Source organism: Apteryx mantelli, chromosome 3 (assembly GCF_036417845.1).
Source record: "Apteryx mantelli isolate bAptMan1 chromosome 3, bAptMan1.hap1, whole genome shotgun sequence".
In the NCBI taxonomy this organism is placed as follows: domain Eukaryota; kingdom Metazoa; phylum Chordata; class Aves; order Apterygiformes; family Apterygidae; genus Apteryx; species Apteryx mantelli.
The window spans coordinates 138628170-138647815 of NC_089980.1; the positions used below are offsets into that span (position 1 = coordinate 138628170).

At 62.1% G+C, this 19646-nt stretch overlaps 1 protein-coding gene across 2 annotated transcripts in view; it reads left to right on the forward strand.

The window, feature by feature from the left end:
* The first annotated feature begins 18244 nt into the window (after positions 1–18244).
* The window catches only part of PTK2B (protein tyrosine kinase 2 beta), a 33190-nt gene continuing 31788 nt past the window's right edge, over positions 18245–19646 (forward strand). For both annotated transcript variants that reach the window (XM_067294473.1, XM_067294474.1), the window contains exon 1: positions 18245–18310. The gene's annotated coding sequence lies outside the window, so the exon portion shown is untranslated. The remainder of the gene's footprint in view (positions 18311–19646) is intronic.

A 19646-nucleotide genomic window follows, 5' to 3' on the forward strand; every position in this document is an offset into this window, starting at 1 on the left:
ATGCACTCTTGGGCTTCCCGGCGCAGGGCTCCCAGAGGGCCAGCCCTGCCGCGGGTAAGGGCTCCGCTTACCCTGCCTTCTGGCTTGCTGCAGGCTCCTCGGTGTCTTCCTCGGGCAGGAAGGAGGCTGCTGCAAGAGGAGGCAGAGAGAGAGTGAGTGGGGGAGGGAGGGCAGCCCCTCCGTGGAGGCCCAGCCAGGGCAGAGGCTGGTGGACACGGGCGGTGGGAGCATTTCTTGGCAGGCAGCTGCTGCAGAGCCTGGTGCAGCTGTGGCACGGAGGTCGCTTACCTCTCTGTTTCTCATTCCTGCTTCTCTGACTGCTCTTCCTCTGAGAAGTCCCCCCCTAAGCAAAAGCAAGCACCAGGTTAGCAGGGAGCCTCTGCCCTCCTCCAGGATGCCCTGCGCTCCAGGGACCTTGACCCTAGGCAGGGTACCTCAGGGTGCAGGCAGGGTTTTGGGGAGGGCTGTGAGGGTCCCATGGCTGCAGGAGCTGCTCGAGGGCAGAGGGGGTGGAAGCAGGGGGTGTTTGTTTGCCACCGCAGTGCCTGGGGATGTCCCCACTGATCTTGATCTATGAGATGGGGACAGGAGCGTCCTCAGCAGAGTCCGGCTCCAGGGGAGGTGGCACAGAGGGTCCATAGTGGTGGCCCGGCCTGGCGGGCCCTGGCCAGGCTGTTCAACTGCCCCCCCAAACCAGGATACATCCACACTGCCCCAGGGATGGGCCCTGTCCCGGGCTCCACCCTGTCCCTGCCCGGAAGTGCTTGGGGCGATGCCGTGCCTGACTCCTACCTTGGGCTGGGGGATTTCCCCCTCAGGCGTGAAGAACACCAGCCACAGCAGCAGCAGCAGGTTACAGACAGAAGGGAACTTGAGCAGCCACAGGACCAAAAGGCTCAGTCCCATGAGCAGGCACACGGCGCTCAGCCTCTGGGCCTCCATCTTGCCAAAGGAAGCGCGCCTCAAGCGTGCAGCCGGCACAGTGCTCTGCGCCCAAGTCCTGTTTCCAGAGGGCAACCAAAACACGGCACACAGCTCTTAGCAGTGAGGGTCGCTGTCGGGGGAGCACCCTCCCAGCACGAGGGAGGGCAGCACCACCCAAACTGCTCCTCAACAACTCCCTCCCCATGCCGCTCCACCAACCTCCCCGGCCCTGCCCCCTCTCCTCTGCTCTTGGGCTCACCCTTCGCACGATCCTCCGTGCCCCAAGATTGAGAGTGTCAATCTGCCACAACGAGAAGAGCAAAAGGCTGCCGAGAGCAATTCTGGGGGAATTCAGGGGGGAGTTTCCCAGCCGCGCCGCAGCAGGTCTAGGCCCAGGCTGGGTGACCACCTCAGCCGCGCTCTGCAGGCCTGGCCCCGGCAGCCATTTTGTGGGGACCAACAGCCCCCACCAGCGGCCATCTTCTCTTGGCTGAGGAGAGGACACTGAGCACTGCTGGAGCTCGAAGGGCACAGATGTCATGGGTGGCACCAAAGCTTCTCTTCTCCCTGTGGCCAAGCACCGCAAATACCTGATTTTTTTCTCTAAACCTTGTCCTGTTTTTCTGTCACCACTGGTGACAGAGCGGAGAGCCTGAGAGACAGAGTAGGTGGTTGTGAAGGTCCCAGGGGGCAGCTGGCCCCAGAGAGTTCCTACTTTGGGGTTTGGTGTGGGGCAGTGCACAGCAGGAAAGGGGCAGGGAAGATCTCTTTGACCATGGGCATCCATCCATCCATCCATCCATCCACCGGGGAAGGCCACCTGGGCAGCTGCCTGGCTCCTGGTGGCCCCAGGGGTGCTTTAGCACCCACATGCCCTGAGGGCTCTGGCAGCAGCCCCTTGGGGCTGGGTGTGATGCTCATGGCCTTGGCAGCAGCCTCCCCACTGCTAGCCTCCTCCTCTCTCCATGGCAGCTCCAGATGCAAATACCATGGCAACCCCTTGGCAACAGCACAGGCAACTCCAGTGGTGTCCAAAAAGCCGGGGCAATACCTGGGCATGCTGAAGGCAGGAGTTTTCTTCCTTGGCTCTTCACAGCTGGCATCCTTCCCTCCTTGCCCTGGTGAGCGCCAGTCACTGGTGATGGAGGAGAAGGCCTTGTCCTGGAGCCCTGAGGCAGCCAGGCGTGATCATGCCAGCCCTATCCCTATTACCTCAGCTGGCTTCATCCCAGAGCTGAGGCACCAGGTTTGAGCCTGGTAAGCGCACAGCTGGTGCTGCTGCTCTGCTCCAGCGGTGCCCGCGGGTGCTGAGCTCTCTGCTCCCGGAAGGCGGCCCCGCTTCCTCCAGACGCTCCTGTCCACCCTGCTGCGCAGCCTGCGCCACCATCCCTGCAGGCGCTGCATTTTTCTGCCCTGCCCCATGCACTTGTAGTCGGTGAAAGGCATGGGCTGCAAGGCAGCTCTCCGGAGCCTGGCGAGAGTGGCATGGGAGGATGGCTGTGCCCATGGGGGCAGGGCTGCCCTGCCTGTAGGATCATGGGGGAGTTTCCCAGCCATGCTGCAGCAGGTCTGGGCCCGGGATGGGCGACAGCCTCAGCCGCGCTCTGCAGGCCTGGGCCCGGCAGCCATTTTGTGGGGACCAGCAGCCCCCACCAGCGGCCATCTTCTCCTGGCTGAGGAGAGGACACTGAGCACTGCTGGAGCTCAAATGGCACGGATGTCATGGGTGTCATGGGAGAAGACTGAGGGGGGCTCTCATCAATGTGTATAAATATAGGAAGGGAGGGTGTCAAGAGGAGGGGCCAGGCTCTTTTCGGTGGTGCCCAGTGACAGAAGGAGAGGCAACAGGCACAAACTGAAACACAGGAAGTTCCACCTGAACATAAGGGAACACTTCTTCACTGTGAGGGTGACAGAGCACTGGAGCAGGTTGCCCAGAGAGGTTGTGGAGTCTCCATCCTTGGAGATATTCCAAAGCCGTCTGGACGCGGTCCTGGGCAACCTGCTGTAGGTGACCCTGCTTGAGCAGGGGGGTTGGACTAGATAGTCTCCAGAGGTCCCTGCCAATCCCAACTTTTCTGTGATTTCAGCTCTGCTGTGCTGAGTGAACTGACTGTCCATAAACACTGACAGGCCAAGGCCCAGGCGGAGCTGCCTTGGGAGACGGAGGACAGCCTGCGGTGTGAAGGCACAGGCTGAACTGAGGTCCAGCACCAGCCCCGGTGCTGGTTTGGGGCAGGAGCCCTGAATGCAGGGGTGGTTGGTGGGGGTGGTGGATGTCCCTGTCTGAGGACTGTTTTATGTTGGGCAGGGGTCCCAAAGCTGGCAGTGGTAGGCAGGGGGGACTCTGGGCATGCAGGTCCATCTCCCAGCAGTGCTTTGTCTCATGGTGCATGGCGATATGCTCCTTGGGCTCACGCTGCCCTGGCCTTGCCGTGTTGCTCAGTAAGACTGGCACTGCGCATGCGTGGTCAAGGAAGCCCCGCACGGCAGTCACGCCAAGCACTGGGGGTTAGTGGGTAGCAGTGGGGGCTGATGCTGAGGGAAGCAGGAGCATCAGCATTTGGGGTCCAAAGACGCCCCCTCTGGCTGATGGCTCTGAAGGGCAGAGCAGATCTTGCCAGGCAAGGATGACCCTGGGGTTGTCGTGAGACGTTGCGGGCATCCCTTGTTCTGTGTTGCAATGGTGATTGTGGTCAGGTGCCCAAGACATTGGTGTGGGCATGATTTTAAGGCTGCAGGGCGGAGGGTGTGAGGGGATGAAATCTTGGGGAAATTCACTTCAAGGTTTTGTCAAGAAAGATCAGCCTCCTCACCCATGAGCTCCCACAGGTACTTTTATTGCTGGTGTTGCCTACACATCCATGACCACGGCGTTGAAGAGCGCGTGGATTTGAGCCTGCTGGGCGTGCAGCCGGTGCTGCTGCTCTGCCCCAGCAATGCCTGCAGGTGCTGAGCTCTCTGCTCCCGGAAGGCGGCCCCGCTTCCTCCAGACGCTCCTGTCCACCCTGCTGCGCAGCCTGCACCACCATCCCTGCAGGCGCTGCATGTTTCTGCCCTGCCCCACACACCTGTAGTCGGTGAAAGGCACGGGCTGCAAGGCAGCTCTCCGGAGCCTGGCGAGAGTGTTGCTGCAGCAGTGCCCCTGGCTGTCGCTCCATCCCGGCCGCACACACTGGCCCCGGAATTGCCACGGAGCCGGGAGCTCTGCATTTGCCGGCGGGCTCAGCCCATGCATGGAGGCTGGCGCTGGCTTTGGGACGGGCTGCCCTGCCTGTAGGATCATGGGGGAGTTTCCCAGCCGCGCTGCAGTGGGTCCGGGTCCGGGCCCAGGCTGGGTGACTGCCTCAGCCGCGCTCTGCAGGGCTGGCCCCGGCAGCCATTTTGTGGGGAGCAACAGCCCCCACAAAAGGGCACAGAGGGCCCATAGTGGTGGCCCGGCCGGGTGGGCCCTGGCCAGGCTGTTCAACTGCCCCCCCCCAAACCAGGATACATCCACACTGCCTCACGTGCCACTTGTCTGCTCCTCAGCTTGCCGAGCAGACTGACAGCAATTCTGGTGGTGTCAAGGGACCCCATGAGGGATGTGGCGAGCTCTTCCACATTGGCGATGGGGGCGCAGATTCCTGAGGGGCTTGGAGCTGGTGGCAGCACTGACGGCCCCCCCTGGACTGGTGACGCCTGTGTCGCAGGGCATCTTGTGGGGGAAGTGCCTGCGCTCCGTGTTGAGAGCACCTCAGTCGTCAGGCGCCCATGGCAGCTGCACTGGTTGGCCACAGACCCTTCCAAAGCTTTGCCCTCCTCACGTGCTTTGCTGCGGGAGTCTGCGTCCCCACAGTCCTTTCCTTTGTATCTTCCCCCAGCTGAGGTGGGATCTGCTGTCTGGACCCTGGGGTGCTGACGTTGAACTGGGAAGACACAGCGGGCTCCATGTGTCCTCTCCAGGCAGGGTGGCTGAGCTGCCGCTGCCCAGGGCCGAGCCCTGCCAGCCCCGCGCTGCTGGGGATCGGGCAGGTCCTCGGGGGCATGGGACAAGCCTGCCCCAGCAGCATAAGGTGGCTGAGGGAGGCGCCAGGCGTCTTCCTGCACACGGGAACGGCTGTGCCGGGGCAGGAAAGGGCTGGAGTCCAAGCCAGACTGGTGGAATCGGCCACTGGCAAATGCGCCCTTGCTCAACCTGCAAGGAGGAAGGAGGTGGGAGGAGATCCCAGGTCTCCTTTCTGTGCCCAGGAGCAACCTCTAGAGGCTGGGAGGCCCTGAAGTGTCCCATCCTGGCTGACCAGGACAAGCCTGGCTCTCCCCGGCTCCGTGCACTCTCGGGCTTCCCGGCACCGGGCTCCCAGAGGGCCAGCCCTGCCGCGGGTAAGGGCTCCGCTTACCCTGCCTTCTGGCTTGCTGCAGGCTCCTTGGTGTCTTCCTCGGGCAGGAAGGAGGCTGCTGCAAGAGGAGGCAGAGAGAGAGTGAGTGGGGGAGGGAGGGCAGCCCCTCCGTGGAGGCCCAGCCAGGGCAGAGGCTGGTGGACACGGGCGGTGGGGGGATTTCTTGGCAGGCAGCTGCTGCAGAGCCTGGTGCAGCTGTGGCACGGAGGTCGCTTACCTCTCTGTTTCTCATTCCTGCTTCTCTGACTGCTCTTCCTCCGAGAAGTCCCCCCCTAAGCAAAAGCAAGCACCAGGTTAGTAGGGAGCCTCTGCCCTCCTCCAGGATGCCCTGCGCTCCAGGGACCTTGACCCTAGGCAGGGTACCTCAGGGTGCAGGCAGGATTTTGGGGAGGGCTGTGAGGGTCCCATGGCTGCAGGAGCTGCTCGAGGGCAGAGGGGGTGGAAGCAGGGGGTGTTTGTTTGCCACCGCAGTGCCTGGGGATGTCCCCACTGATCTTGATCTATGAGATGGGGACAGGAGCGTCCTCAGCAGAGTCCGGCTCCAGGGGAGGTGGCACAGAGGGTCCATAGTGGTGGCCCGGCCTGGCGGGCCCTGGCCAGGCTGTTCAACTGCCCCCCCAAACCAGGATACATCCACACTGCCCCAGGGATGGGCCCTGTCCCGGGCTCCACCCTGTCCCTGCCCGGGAAGTGCTTGGGGCGATGCCGTGCCTGACTCCTACCTTGGGCTGGGGGATTTCCCCCTCAGGCGTGAAGAACACCAGCCACAGCAGCAGCAGCAGGTTACAGACAGAAGGGAACTTGAGCAGCCACAGGACCAAAAGGCTCAGTCCCATGAGCAGGCACACGGCGCTCAGCCTCTGGGCCTCCATCTTGCCAAAGGAAGCGCGCCTCAAGTGTGCGGCCGGCACAGTGCTCTGCGCCCAAGTCCTGTTTCCAGAGGGCAACCAAAACACGGCACACAGCTCTTAGCAGTGAGGGTCGCTGTTGGGGGAGCACCCTCCCAGCACGAGGGAGGGCAGCACCACCCAAACTGCTCCTCAACAACTCCCTTCCCATGCCGCTCCACCAACCTCCCCGGCCCTGCCCCCTCTCCTCTGCTCTTGGGCTCACCCTTCGCACAATCCTCCGTGCCCCAAGATTGAGAGTGTCAATCTGCCACAACCAGAAGAGCAAAAGGCTGCCGAGAGCAATTCTGGGGGAATTCAGGGGGGAGTTTCCCAGCCGCACTGCAGCAGGTCTGGCCCAGGCTGGCTGACCACCTCAGCCGCGCTCTGCAGGCCTGGCCCCGGCAGCCATTTTGTGGGGACCAACAGCCCCCAGCAGCGGCCATCTTCTCCCGGCTGAGGAGAGGCCACTGAGCACTGCTGGAGCTCGAAGGGCACGGATGTCATGGGTGGCACCAAAGCTTCTCTTCTCCCTGTGGCCAAGCACCGCAAATACCTGATTTTTTTCTCTAAACCTTGTCCTGTTTTTCTGTCACCACTGGTGACAGAGCGGAGAGCCTGAGAGACAGAGTAGGTGGTTGTGAAGGTCCCAGGGGGCAGCTGGCCCCAGAGAGTTCCTACTTTGGGGTTTGGTGTGGGGCAGCGCGTACCAGGCCGTAGCTGGGGGTCCTGCGGTGGAAAGGGGCAGGGAAGGTCTCTTTGACCATGGGCATCCATCCATCCACCGGGGGAGGCCACCTGGGCAGCTGCCTGGCTCCTGGTGGCCCCAGGGCTGCTTTAGTGCCCACATCCCACGAGGGCCCCGGCAGCAGCCCCTTGGGGCTGGGTGCGATGCTCATGGCCTTGGCAGCAGCCTCCCCACTGCCAGCTTGCTCCTCTCTCTGTGGCAGCTCCAGATGTGAATACCATGGCAACCCCTTGGCAACAGCACAGGCAACTCCACCGGTGTCCAAAAAGCTGGGGCAATACCTGGGCATGCTGAAGGCAGGAGCTTTCTTCCTCGGCTCTTCACAGCTGGCATCCTTCCCTCCTTGCCCTGGTGAGCGCCAGTCACTGGTGATGGAGGAGAAGCCCTTGTCCTGCAGCTTCGAGGCGGCAGACGTGATCATGCCGGTCTCATCCCCATCACCTCAGCTGGCTTCATCCCAGAGCCAGGGTACCGGGTTCCCCAGCCCAGCACAACCATGCCACCTCCGAAGGGTGCAGCAGTCATGGTGGCTCCATCTGCACCAGGAACTGAACCTTGACTGGGCCCGGGCAGTGCACTTTGCCGCCATCCCCCCAGGATGTCCTGTCCTGTTCTGGGCTCTGTCCCCGTTGTTCTGGTCCCCCTTCCCTGTGTCCCTCCTGTGTCTCCCTCTTGCCACTGGGAGAAGCTCAGCTTGGGTTTTAAGCAGGTGTACTGGTTGTATGTTCTCTCTACTCCTAAAGGGGCTGGGTGGGACCCAGGTGGGGGGGAGCCAGGTGTAACTGAAATGCACCCTCGCAAAGGGGTGCTGGGAACGGGAGTTAAGCTTGTTCAAAGCCTTGGGGGCAGCCACAAAGATGATTTCGGGACGTCCTGATACAGGTGATAGAGGAGCCCATGCGGAGAGGTGTGCTGGACCTGGTACTTACAAGCAAGGAAGGGCCGGTTGGTGACATGACATTTGGGGGCAACCGTTGGAGGGGAGCCAAGTGGGGGGGAACGTAGCTCCTGGAGCGAGTCCAGTGGAGGGCCACTAAGATGATGAAGGCACTGGAGCATCTCTCATCTGAGGAAAGGCTGAGAGAGCTGGGACTGTTCAGCCTGGAGAAGAGAAGACTGAGGGGGGATCTCATCAATGTGTATAAATATAGGAAGGGAGGGTGTCAAGAGGAGGGGCCAGGCTCTTTTTGGTGGTGCCCAGTGACAGAAGGAGAGGCAACAGGCACAAACTGAAACACAGGAAGTTCCACCTGGACATAAGGGAACACTTCTTTACTGTGAGGGTGACAGAGCACTGGAGCAGGTTGCCCAGAGAGGCTGTGGAGTCTCCATCCTTGGAGATATTCCAAAGGCATCTGGACATGGTCCTGGGCAACCTGCTGTAGGTCATACAGGGAAGATCAGCCTCCTCGCCCATAAGCTCCCACAGGTACTTTTGTTGCTGGTGTTGCCTACACATCCATGACCATGGCGTTGAAGAGCGCGTGGATTTGAGCCTGGCAAGCGCGCAGCTGGTGCTGCTGCTCTGCTCCAGCGGTGCCCATGGGTGCTGAGCTCTCTGCTCCCGGAAGGCGGCCCCACTTCCCCCAGATGCTCCTGTCCACCCTGCTGCGCAGCCTGCGCCACCATCTCTTCAGGCGCTGCATTTTTCTGCCCTGCCCCATGCACTTGTAGCCGATGAAGGGCATAGGCTGCAAGGCAGCTCTCCGGAGCCTGGCGAGAGTGGCATGGGAGGGTGGCTGTGCCCATGGGGGCAGGGCCCCCATGGGGGTTGGCGAAGGAGAAGACCTCCTCTGCCCAGCTCTCCGCAGGTCTGTTGTGCTGGTGAAGACAGAGCGCGTTGGTGGCTGCTTTGCAGGAGGAGACCTTTCCCAAGGCTCCACCTGTGCCTTGAGCCTTCCACCTTGCTCAGAGCCGTCCGTTTCTGGGAGCGTCTGTGTTATTTCCCATTTGTAGACTGCCTTCCTGTTGACTGCTAGCTCAAAGCCTAGCCCCAGTTGGAACTGCGTGCCCTCTCCCTTCATCTCCATGCTCACGGAGAGGAGGAAGGCAGCCAGCGTGGCAATGCCCTGGGTGTCTGTGGGCCGGTTGCGGTGCGGGCAGCTGTCAGTGAGGTACCAGCAGCATTGCAGGCAGATGGGGTATTCCTGCACCACATTTCTGCACGGAAGGGGAGCCTCATGCGCCACTTGTCTGCTCCTCAGCTTGCCAAGCAGATTGAGAGCAATTCTGGTGGTGTCAAGGGACCCCATGAGGGATCTGGCGAGCTGTTCCATGTTGTCGATGGGGGCGCAGATTCCTGAGGGGCTTGGAGCTGGTGGCAGCACTGACGGCCCCCCCTGGACTGGTGACGCCTGTGTCGCAGGGCATCTTGTGGGGGAAGTGCCTGCGCTCCGTGTTGAGAGCACCTCAGTCGTCAGGCGCCCATGGCAGCTGCACTGGTTGGCCACAGACCCTTCCAAAGCTTTGCCCTCCTCACGTGCTTTGCTGCGGGAGTCTGCGTCCCCACAGTCCTTTCCTTTGTATCTTCCCCCAGCTGAGGTGGGATCTGCTGTCTGGACCCTGGGGTGCTGACGTTGAACTGGGAAGACACAGCGGGCTCCATGTGTCCTCTCCAGGCAGGGTGGCTGAGCTGCCGCTGCCCAGGGCCGAGCCCTGCCAGCCCCGCGCTGCTGGGGATCGGGCAGGTCCTCGGGGGCATGGGACAAGCCTGCCCCAGCAGCATAAGGTGGCTGAGGGAGGCGCCAGGCGTCTTCCTGCACACGGGAACGGCTGTGCCGGGGCAGGAAAGGGCTGGAGTCCAAGCCAGACTGGTGGAATCGGCCACTGGCAAATGCGCCCTTGCTCAACCTGCAAGGAGGAAGGAGGTGGGAGGAGATCCCAGGTCTCCTTTCTGTGCCCAGGAGCAACCTCTAGAGGCTGGGAGGCCCTGAAGTGTCCCATCCTGGCTGACCAGGACAAGCCTGGCTCTCCCCGGCTCCGTGCACTCTCGGGCTTCCCGGCACCGGGCTCCCAGAGGGCCAGCCCTGCCGCGGGTAAGGGCTCCGCTTACCCTGCCTTCTGGCTTGCTGCAGGCTCCTCGGTGTCTTCCTCGGGCAGGAAGGAGGCTGCTGCAAGAGGAGGCAGAGAGAGAGTGAGTGGGGGAGGGAGGGCAGCCCCTCCGTGGAGGCCCAGCCAGGGCAGAGGCTCGTGGACACGGGCGGTGGGAGCATTTCTTGGCAGGCAGCTGCTGCAGAGCCTGGTGCAGCTGTGGCACGGAGGTCGCTTACCTCTCTGTTTCTCATTCCTGCTTCTCTGACTGCTCTTCCTCTGAGAAGTCCCCCCCTAAGCAAAAGCAAGCACCAGGTTAGCAGGGAGCCTCTGCCCTCCTCCAGGATGCCCTGCGCTCCAGGGACCTTGACCCTAGGCAGGGTACCTCAGGGTGCAGGCAGGGTTTTGGGGAGGGCTGTGAGGGTCCCATGGCTGCAGGAGCTGCTCGAGGGCAGAGGGGGTGGAAGCAGGGGGTGTTTGTTTGCCACCGCAGTGCCTGGGGATGTCCCCACTGATCTTGATCTATGAGATGGGGACAGGAGCGTCCTCAGCAGAGTCCGGCTCCAGGGGAGGTGGCACAGAGGGTCCATAGTGGTGGCCCGGCCTGGCGGGCCCTGGCCAGGCTGTTCAACTGCCCCCCCAAACCAGGATACATCCACACTGCCCCAGGGATGGGCCCTGTCTCGCGCTCCACCCTGTCCCTGCCCGGGAAGTGCTTGGGGCGATGCCGTGCCTGACTCCTACCTTGGGCTGGGGGATTTCCCCCTCAGGCGTGAAGAACACCAGCCACAGCAGCAGCAGCAGGTTACAGAGAGAAGGGAACTTGAGCAGCCACAGGACCAAAAGGCTCAGTCCCATGAGCAGGCACACGGCGCTCAGCCTCTGGGCCTCCATCTTGCCAAAGGAAGCGCGCCTCAAGCGTGCAGCCGGCACAGTGCTCTGCGCCCAAGTCCTGTTTCCAGAGGGCAACCAAAACACGGCACACAGCTCTTAGCAGTGAGGGTCGCTGTCGGGGGAGCACCCTCCCAGCACGAGGGAGGGCAGCACCACCCAAACTGCTCCTCAACAACTCCCTCCCCATGCCGCTCCACCAACCTCCCCGGCCCTGCCCCCTCTCCTCTGCTCTTGGGCTCACCCTTCGCACGATCCTCCGTGCCCCAAGATTGAGAGTGTCAATCTGCCACAACGAGAAGAGCAAAAGGCTGCCGAGAGCAATTCTGCAAAAAGAAGAGCACAGTGCGCTCACTGCATGGGCCTTGCCTGGTTGCCCGCTGCCAGGGCTGGTTTCAGCAGTGCTGTGCTGGGACCCCCTGTCCTCAGCAGCAAGTGCGCGCACTCGTCCCCGAAGGTTGCTGGTCTTTGCTGAGGGACGTTTCCATGCTTGTGGCCCTTGCAGCGGGACATGTCGAGGGAGGGTCAGTTCAATGCCAGGCTGTAACCCAAGCAGCAGCACATGCCCCCGGCTCGTGGGGCGGGCGCTGCCCCAGGAGGGAGCGTGCAGGGGTTTGTGGGCTCTGGGGAGGCCGCCAAAGACAGGGAGAGCGGCGGGAGGGAGGGGAGGAGACAGCGGGGAGAGAGTGGAGGAGGCAGCTCTTACCCCGCTGCCTTGCTCCTTGGTCGCAGCTCAAACCACGCTCTTCACCTGCTCGCTCACTCACTCTCTCGCTCGCTCGCTCGCAGGCAAAGTGACCCCTGAGGTGCCCCAGCCCCACCTCCAGAAAGACCCTGCGTTGTGATGCGATGGTGACATCATACTGTATGTGATGTCATGGGTGGCCTCCCAGCAGGGACATTCCTGTGAACATTTTCCTCCGTGTCCCTGCCCTGAGGAGAGCGCGCTGTCCCCAGAGCCACAGCGGGTCCAGGCCCAGGCTGGGTGACCACCTCAGCTGTGCTCTGCAGGCCTGGCCCCAGCAGCCATTTTGTGGGGAGCAGCAGCCCCCACCAGCAGCCATCTTCTCCCGGCTGAGGAGAGGACACTGAGCACTGCTGGAGCTCGAAGGGCACGGACGTCATGGGTGGCACCGCGGCTTCTCTTCTCCCTGCGGCCAAGCACCGCAAATACCTGATTTTTTTCTCTAAACCTTGTCCTCTTTTTCTGTCACCACTGGTGACAGAGCGGAGAGCCTGAGAGACAGAGTAGGTGGTTGTGAAGGTCCCAGGGGGCAGCTGGCCCCAGAGAGTTCCTACTTTGGGGTTTGGTGTGGGGCAGCGCACAGCAGGCTGTAGCTGGGGGTCCTGCGGTGGAAAGGGGCAGGGAAGGTCTCTTTGACCATGGGCATCCATCCATCCATCCACCGGGCAAGGCCACCTGGGCAGCTGCCTGGCTCCTGGTGACCCTGCGGTTTCTATCCCTGGAGGTCCCCTGCAGGCCACTGGGGCTGGGGTGAGATGCTGGTGGCCTTGGCAGCAGCCTACCCACTTCCAAACTCCTCCTCTCTCCATGGCAACCTCGGATGCAAATACCATGGCAACCCCTTGGCAACAGCACAGGCAACTCCACTGGTTTCCACAGCCGGGGCCCAATGCTGGGTGGATACCCGGGCGTACTGAAGCCAGGAGCTTTCTTCCTCCGCATTTCACAGGCAGCATCTTTCCTCCTTGCCCTGGTGAGCACCAGTTGCGGGCGATGGAGGAGAAGGGATTATCCTGCAGCTTTGAGGCGGCCAGACATGGTCGTGTCAACCTCATCCTTGTCACCTCAGCTAACTTCATCCCAGAGCCGGGGGACCAAGTTCCCCATCCCAGTACAACCATTCCACCCGTGAGGGTCCAGTCCATCTAGATGTCTCCTTATGAAGTGGCAGCATGCATGGGAATTGGTTTTCTCAAAAACCTTTACTAGGAGTTTAACCGGCACCTCTTGAGGCCAGTATAAGCAGGTCCCCTGGTTGTGTCTGCTCAACTTCTGAGGTGTCTGGGTGAGACAGAAGCCAGATGCAACTGAAGTGCACCCTCCAAAGGTGATATTGGGAAAATGGGCTAGGGTTGTTCAAAGCCACTGGTAAGATTTCAGCTCTACTGGGCTGAGTGAAACGGTCTTTGCTCTCACTAAACATTAGCAGGCCAAAGGCCAGGCAGTGCTGGGATGGGAGATGGAGGATAGTCTAGGGACCATAGACACAGGCAGAACTGGGGTCGAACAGCAGAAAAATGTCAGTAGATAATTCATACAGGACCTTATTGGCTCTGGGATACACTATGCTGCCTGCTTGGCCCCTTTGAAGCTGTGGTGGGTGGAAGGATGGCGTTCAGAGCTTCAGGGTCCAGTGAGCCACATGGTCATCTCACCAGGGACCACTAGATGGCAAAAGAAGAGCAAATCTAGCCCCATATTGGGCCCTATCCTGGCAATCCTCAGGGCCTGACCTGGACTGAGAGATGAGGAGGAGAGATGCCGTGCTGGTGGGGAGCATCCACGCTGAAGGACGGGATGATTCAACACGCTGCCAACTTGGTGCCCCTTAGGAGAGGGCATGCTCCTGTTTGGCGCATCATGTAGTATTAGCAATTATCCCGGCCCATACTGACAGCCCCTCAAAATACCCGAGTACCAAGAATCTCACTTCAACGTGATATAATTCATGGCTTAACATCGTGGAGCTGACGTGGCTGGTATCTCCCCATCACTGAGGGCTGCAGAAGTATCGGCTTTTGGGGGTTACACGGGGGTGTCTGCACTAGGATCCATTCTGTGGTGGAAGCCTGCCCTTATTCCTGTTTTAAGAAGGTTAGGGCCTGAGCTACTTGGGAAGGGGATTTTTCATACCCTATAAATGAAAAGAAAATTGAGTTTCTAAGTAAATAATAAAAATAACTGCTTTCCTGGAATTGGGATCTGAAATCATCAGCTCGCTCTCTGCCGCAAAAGACAAACATTGCACAGCTGAAATCAGAACAACACCCCTCCAGATTCATCTGAACATGTCATTCAAACACATTCCCAATGTTTTCACCTCTGGTACCTACAATGTGTCCAGGCCCAGGCCTCTAGTTTGTATTTGCAAACAAAAGGGACCCAAGATTTCCTTTTGCTTGTGCCCTCTTCCTCAAACCCAAGTTCAGAATGACATTTTGAAAACACTTCTGGGCTTTTGCATGAAAAAAAAATCGGTCACGTGGAAAGAGTTTTTTTAATGAAAACCCCCCTTTAACCAGCGGGTTCCCCTGCGAGAGCCAGCCTGTGGCTTGGTGGCCCAGCAGATGGCGTGTCCCCTATTTATGCGGTGAAGTACCGTGGTGCTGTCCTCACTCTGCCCCTGCGAAAGGCGGCTAGGAGCCCCAGCTCTGCCTGGGACCACTGCATCTCACCCACGCTGTTTCGGGGTACAGGCTTGAGGGCAGCCCCGTGCTCCCCGGGGGTGCTGTGGGGGACCAGAGGATATTTCTCCGCCTCGGGGTGGCTGGCCTCAAGATGGCAGCAATGCCATGCAGCATCCGTGTGCTAGCTCGAAGTGAGTGGGGACCGCTCCATCCAACCCTCCTGTTCAAAGGACACCCCCAGCTGCCTCTCCTGGCATCGTCCCCCCACTTCTTATACGTGACTCTGGTGCATGCAACAACTTCTGCTCCTTTCCGGTCCCCCCAGCAAGGCAAACATCTGGTTGAGGCTCTGGAGCTGCAGCTGGCTTCCTCCTCCACCGCCCGGACTCTCGAGCCCCATCCCTGCTCCCTGGCAAAAGTAAGTTGGTGCCTTTCCCCATTGAGCAGCCCCATGCTGGGATGCTTGAAGCCATTTTCTAAGCGCAGCTCCCTAGTGATGGGAGAGGTGCTATTAATAAATCCTGTCAGATTTTATCGCTTCTCTCCGTGCCAATGAAGAGGGTGGTTTGGGGAAGGGGGGAGGAGGGGGGGGAAACCTGTTTCTCTTGAGCGTTTCGTAGCTACAAGCTCGCCCTCTGTGCAGGAGCATGGGATGGCTCAGCAGGCTGTTAAACCAGCTTTCCTGTAAGTCTCTCCGGCTAAATCCGGCATGGGCTCCGGGTGGGTCTTGGGTCAGTTTTTGACACAGATCATAGGGGAAAAGGGTTGTCCTGGTCTGCAGGGGCTCTGCTGGCACGGGCATTGGAGCGGCATAGGCGCCTCTCACAAACTTGAGCGGAGCCCAGGCATCTCCTCGGGAGCATGCACACGAGAAGGGACCAGGGCAAAGGGACGGAGAGGGGAAGGGATGCAAAAGGAAGGTGTATGTGGGGGACCGTGGAGTCGCAGCAGAGGGGAAGAGGGTCCCTGGGAGCCGGTGGTCTCTGCCCTCCGCTGCCCAGCTCGTGAAGCTGGTGGGACCTATTGCCCAGTGGGCGCTTCCCTGCTGCCCTTTGCCAAGCGATGCCAGCCCACACCGGGCGTGCGGAGGTAGCTTTATCCCTTTGATGGTATTTAGGCGTTTAAATAGCTTGGCTGACTTTGGGCAGGAGAGTGGGTGCAGGCTGTCAGCGCCGCGCTGCCTGCAGCGCTGTCAGCGTGGGAGACGGAGCTCGCTGCCTCGGGAGCTGGGCACCGCTGGTGGCTGGGCCACGCTGCGAAGGGGGTCGCAGTGACTGCCCCGTGCCACCGCAGAGCGCTCCTGGCCCCCGAGAGCGGCTCGCTCGTGCCCACAAGCCCTTTGGTCTCCATGACTCCTTCGCTGTTTCTCTTGGTGCAGAGAGGTCCTGTTGCCCCGTGCGTGTCCGGCTGCCGGAGCGTGCCTAGCAGGGATGCTCCGGCTGTCTTGCAGCGGCTGTAGTTTGAGGGAGCCGTGTCTCACTCCTCGCTGGTACGGGCTAGCTTGTGCTTTTTGGAACATCTGTCGCTACCAGGCTTCACCCCTCAAAGCGGGGGTTAATTTGGGGGAGCAGGGGAGGAGAACGAACGGTATCATTTTCTGAGCGGAGGAGGAAAGATGAGGGAGGAAACGGTTGGGAACGAGATGGCACGAGACCTACCTCTGAACGTCGGGGCTGGGTCACACAGGTGCTTGGGCTGGTGAACCGCACCCTGGCCGGGCTGCTCTGACCCACGAGGTGCGCCGCCCGCCCGCGGTAACGCCGGGGCGCGGGGCGCAGCTGCGGCTGGTTCCCCGGCCACCGCCGTCCCTTCCGTGCCCTCTGCGGCGACGCCACAGCAGGACTCTGACCTGGCTCTTTCCCGAAGCAAGAGACGCCCACGCCGGGAGGGATCCCGGTGCGTCCGGCGATGGGGCTGTGTGACGGGGCGATGGTGCTGCCCGGCAGGGATCTGCTGAACGAAGGGCAGGGGCGTCCCTGGGAGCCCGGCAGCTTCTCTGCCTCCCCGCGACCCTGCTGGGCAGCGGGGCCATTTGGCCTCGCCGGTGAAGGTGTCCCAGAGCAGAGGAGATGCGGAGGCCGAGGAGCAGGGGCTGGGCCACCCCGGGGGACCTCTTGTTGCAACCCAGTCGCCCACCCCCAGACCAAGCCGCAGAGATGTCTCATGTTGGGCAGAGGAATCACGAAGGGAAGCTGCTGCGGCTGCAGGTGGCGGCCTGGGGAGAGTGACTTTCTGGGAAGTCCCCGTTAGCCAAACGAGGCCCCTGCGGCTTGCAACCTATGCCACCTGCGGCTCTGCCACGTGCCTGAGGTCCGCCGAGCTGACAGCGGAGGGGAACGCTTCTGCTCGGGGTTTAAGGAACTGCCTGACCAGCAAGCCGTGAGGCTTTGCCCTCCCACTTCCCCCCTCCGTGCTGCAGTTCCTGCTCCGCAGAGCCATGTCCCCCAGCGCCCCCCCGGCACCCCTGGCAGGAGCACCGGCCTCCCAGGCGCTGGCTGCTGTCTGCCGTGCGCCAGCATCGTGACTCCCCGCGCCGGCGTGCCTCGGGGCAGGGGGTGCATCCCAGCGCTTCCCTCCCCTTCCTCCAGCTCTTCCTCAGCCCCTCTGCATCCCTAGAGCTGTCCAAACCCCTCTGAGGAGTCACGGTATCAAATTTTGGCAGAACCCATTCCTGTTCCAGGGCCAAGGCCAGGTCTTTTGCGGTGAGAAGGTCTCCAGAAGAGCTCTTCTGAGCGGGAATGAGCCCAGGACATGGTGTTACCCTGGCTGCAGCGTAGCTCTGTGGCCCCTTTCCTGCTCCGGGAAGGCCAGGTTTGCCGTCCAGGCTGCGGTTTAGGGGAGAGGCGTTGAATGCTGCCGTGGTGGCAGGGGTGAGGGGGTGCCACGAGGTTTGGCCTGTAGGGCTCATGCGTTGTGCAGGGGGACCCACGGTGTGGATTTGTTGCTGGCAAGTGCTTGTTGCCAGCAAGCCGGCGGGGGCCGGGTGTACCCAGCAGTGGCCTTACACCTTGGGCAGAGATGTTGCTGTGGCCCTGGAGGTGTGACGGCCCCACGCGGCCACGCACGCCCCATCTGTTTTGCACGTCTGTGTTGGCACAGAGGCTCTTGCACCATCCTCTTTCCTGTCGTTGGTCCTCCTGTAGCACCGCGAACCGGCAACCTGCAGTCACTGCCGGCCTCGGAGCAGGAGAGACCCTCAGCGACGGGACTCGGTGAGGGCAGCCTGCAAACTCTTCCAAGGTACGAGAGCAGGCCCTGAAAGCTGCCCCCCGTTAGGGCTGCCTTGGGCTCCTTGCCCAAATCTCCAGCTGGTCCCAGCTCCTGGCACGGCAGCCCTGGGCCAGCCGGGGAGCTGCCCAGACCCGTCTCCCCGGGGCGGCAGGGGAAAAGGCAGGGCGGGCAGGTGAGCGGACCTTGGCCGTCCTCGCCTCCTCGTCGCCCGTCTTTTTTTTTCTTTTTTTTTCCTGCTTTGGCGCGGCGGAAGTCGCCGGCTCCGGGATGCAGTCAGCAGCACCCGCCGGGCTTGGCGAGCCCGTGCAGGAAGTGGGCAGCGGGGAGGAGTTTCACCGCCGTGAACAACCCCGCGAGATAAATACCTGCCGTCGCCGGCCCTCCCCTTTGGCGAGAGCTCCCACGCCTGCCGGTGCTGGCAGCGGCTCTCGCGGGCGCTCGCCGAGCAGGGCAGAGGCGGGCACCGGGCCGAGCCGGCAGCGGGGCCGACCCGGGCGAAGGTGGCACCCGCGCTCTCCCCAGCGCCTTCGCCAAGGTGAGCGTCTCCGGGTGCTTTCGGGGCGCCGCGGGGGCTTGGCCGGGGATGCTTCCTGCCTCGGGGCGATGCCGGCAAGGCGCGCGAGGGAGGCAGGGCGAAGAGGGAGGAACGCGGAGGGAGAAGCGAGCCGAGACCAGGAAGTGCGAGCCCGCCGGGGCGTGCTGCTCGGCGTCGTGGCCTCCGGGCGGGGAAGGCAAGCAAGCTCCTCTCCCGTCCTGGAAACACCCTCCCCGCGGCTCTCGGGGTGGGGGACACGGAGTCCCCACCCCATGACCCCAACCCGCCGCCAGCTCCACAGGTGGGTGGAAAGGTAGGGAGCTTCGTTAACCCTTCCCGCGCCTGCTCTTCCCCACCCCAGCAAGGAGCGTGGGTCGCCGACGGGTCGCGTTTCGCGGTGATGCCGGCATGCTTGGCGAAAGCAGGGGGACGAGCGTTGGCACAGCGTGACGGTGGGCCTGGAGCCCGTGCCGAGCTCCCGGGCACTCCGGTCCCTGGCCAGACGTTGCCGCCCCGGGCTCGGCGGCAGGACTTGCCCCGAGCCACCCCGCGCTGGGACGGGAGGTGCCGTGCCTCGCTATCTTCTGCCGGCGTCCGTGTTTGCCCGAAGGCGGGGTGGCTTTCTCAGCGGCGCGGCTGCGCCCGGCCAACGTGCCTGCCTGTGTTTACAGGCCCGGCTCGGACACACCGGGCTGCGGGGAGCCGGGAGCGTTTCACAGGGCCCGTGGCTGCTTGCTGACACAGAGCTCTGATGCAAGAGCCCCCGTGCGGACCCAAGCCCGAGTCCGGCTCGGGAAAAGGCTGCTTTTTGTTGCACTTTTCCTTTCCCCGAGCGGCCTGGGGCTGTGTCATCCCAGTGGTGGACACCCCTTGGGGACACGCTGCCCTTCCTAACCCGCTCCTGGGGCTGGGTGATGCCGCCGGTCAATCTGCGCCGCATCCAGCTGGGAAAGGCTGGCCCTGACTCCAGGTCCTCGGGGATGGGGAATGTTCCGAACGCTTGGCCAGGGATCGGAAGGGACCGGGGGGCTCGGAGGTGCTGGGGGGGCTGGGACTGCCTAGAATTGCTGGTGGAGCTGCTGAAATGAAGCAAGGGGGGGAGGCTGGGTGTGAAGCACGCGCTTGCCTCGTGCGGCCGTGGGTGCCCGGACCAAGCTGGACAGGGCACCCGAATTTAGGCAGGCAGGTGCCGAGGAGTTCAGTGCTGGTGGCTGGGCCAAAGCGTGATCTCGCCTGGAGGCTTCCTGACTTAAGGAGCTGATGCCGGGTCTCTCGGCTCCAAACCGTGGCCAGCACAAGGGTATTTCCAGGACAAATCGGCTCTGTCGGAGAGGGGGCAGGCAACTTCGGTGCCCCGTTGTATCCTCCACGTATTCCTGCTTCGTCCCTTTGCCGCTGGAGGAGAGCCCGGGGTGAGGGATGCCCTCAGGGCCCGGCGGGGAGCAGGAGCACATCGCTTCTCTGCGGCAGCCCTCAGTTATCTGCTGCTCGCCCCCAGGTATCCGGTGGCGCGTCCGTCATTCATTAACCATCACCGGGGCCGGGCTACAAGCGTCGCAGGGCTGAGCCGCAGGTGAGGAATCGCCCCCGGGAGCTACACCGGTGTCAGCCGCGTGGTTAAGGCACGCGAGATGCTGCGAATACGCCTC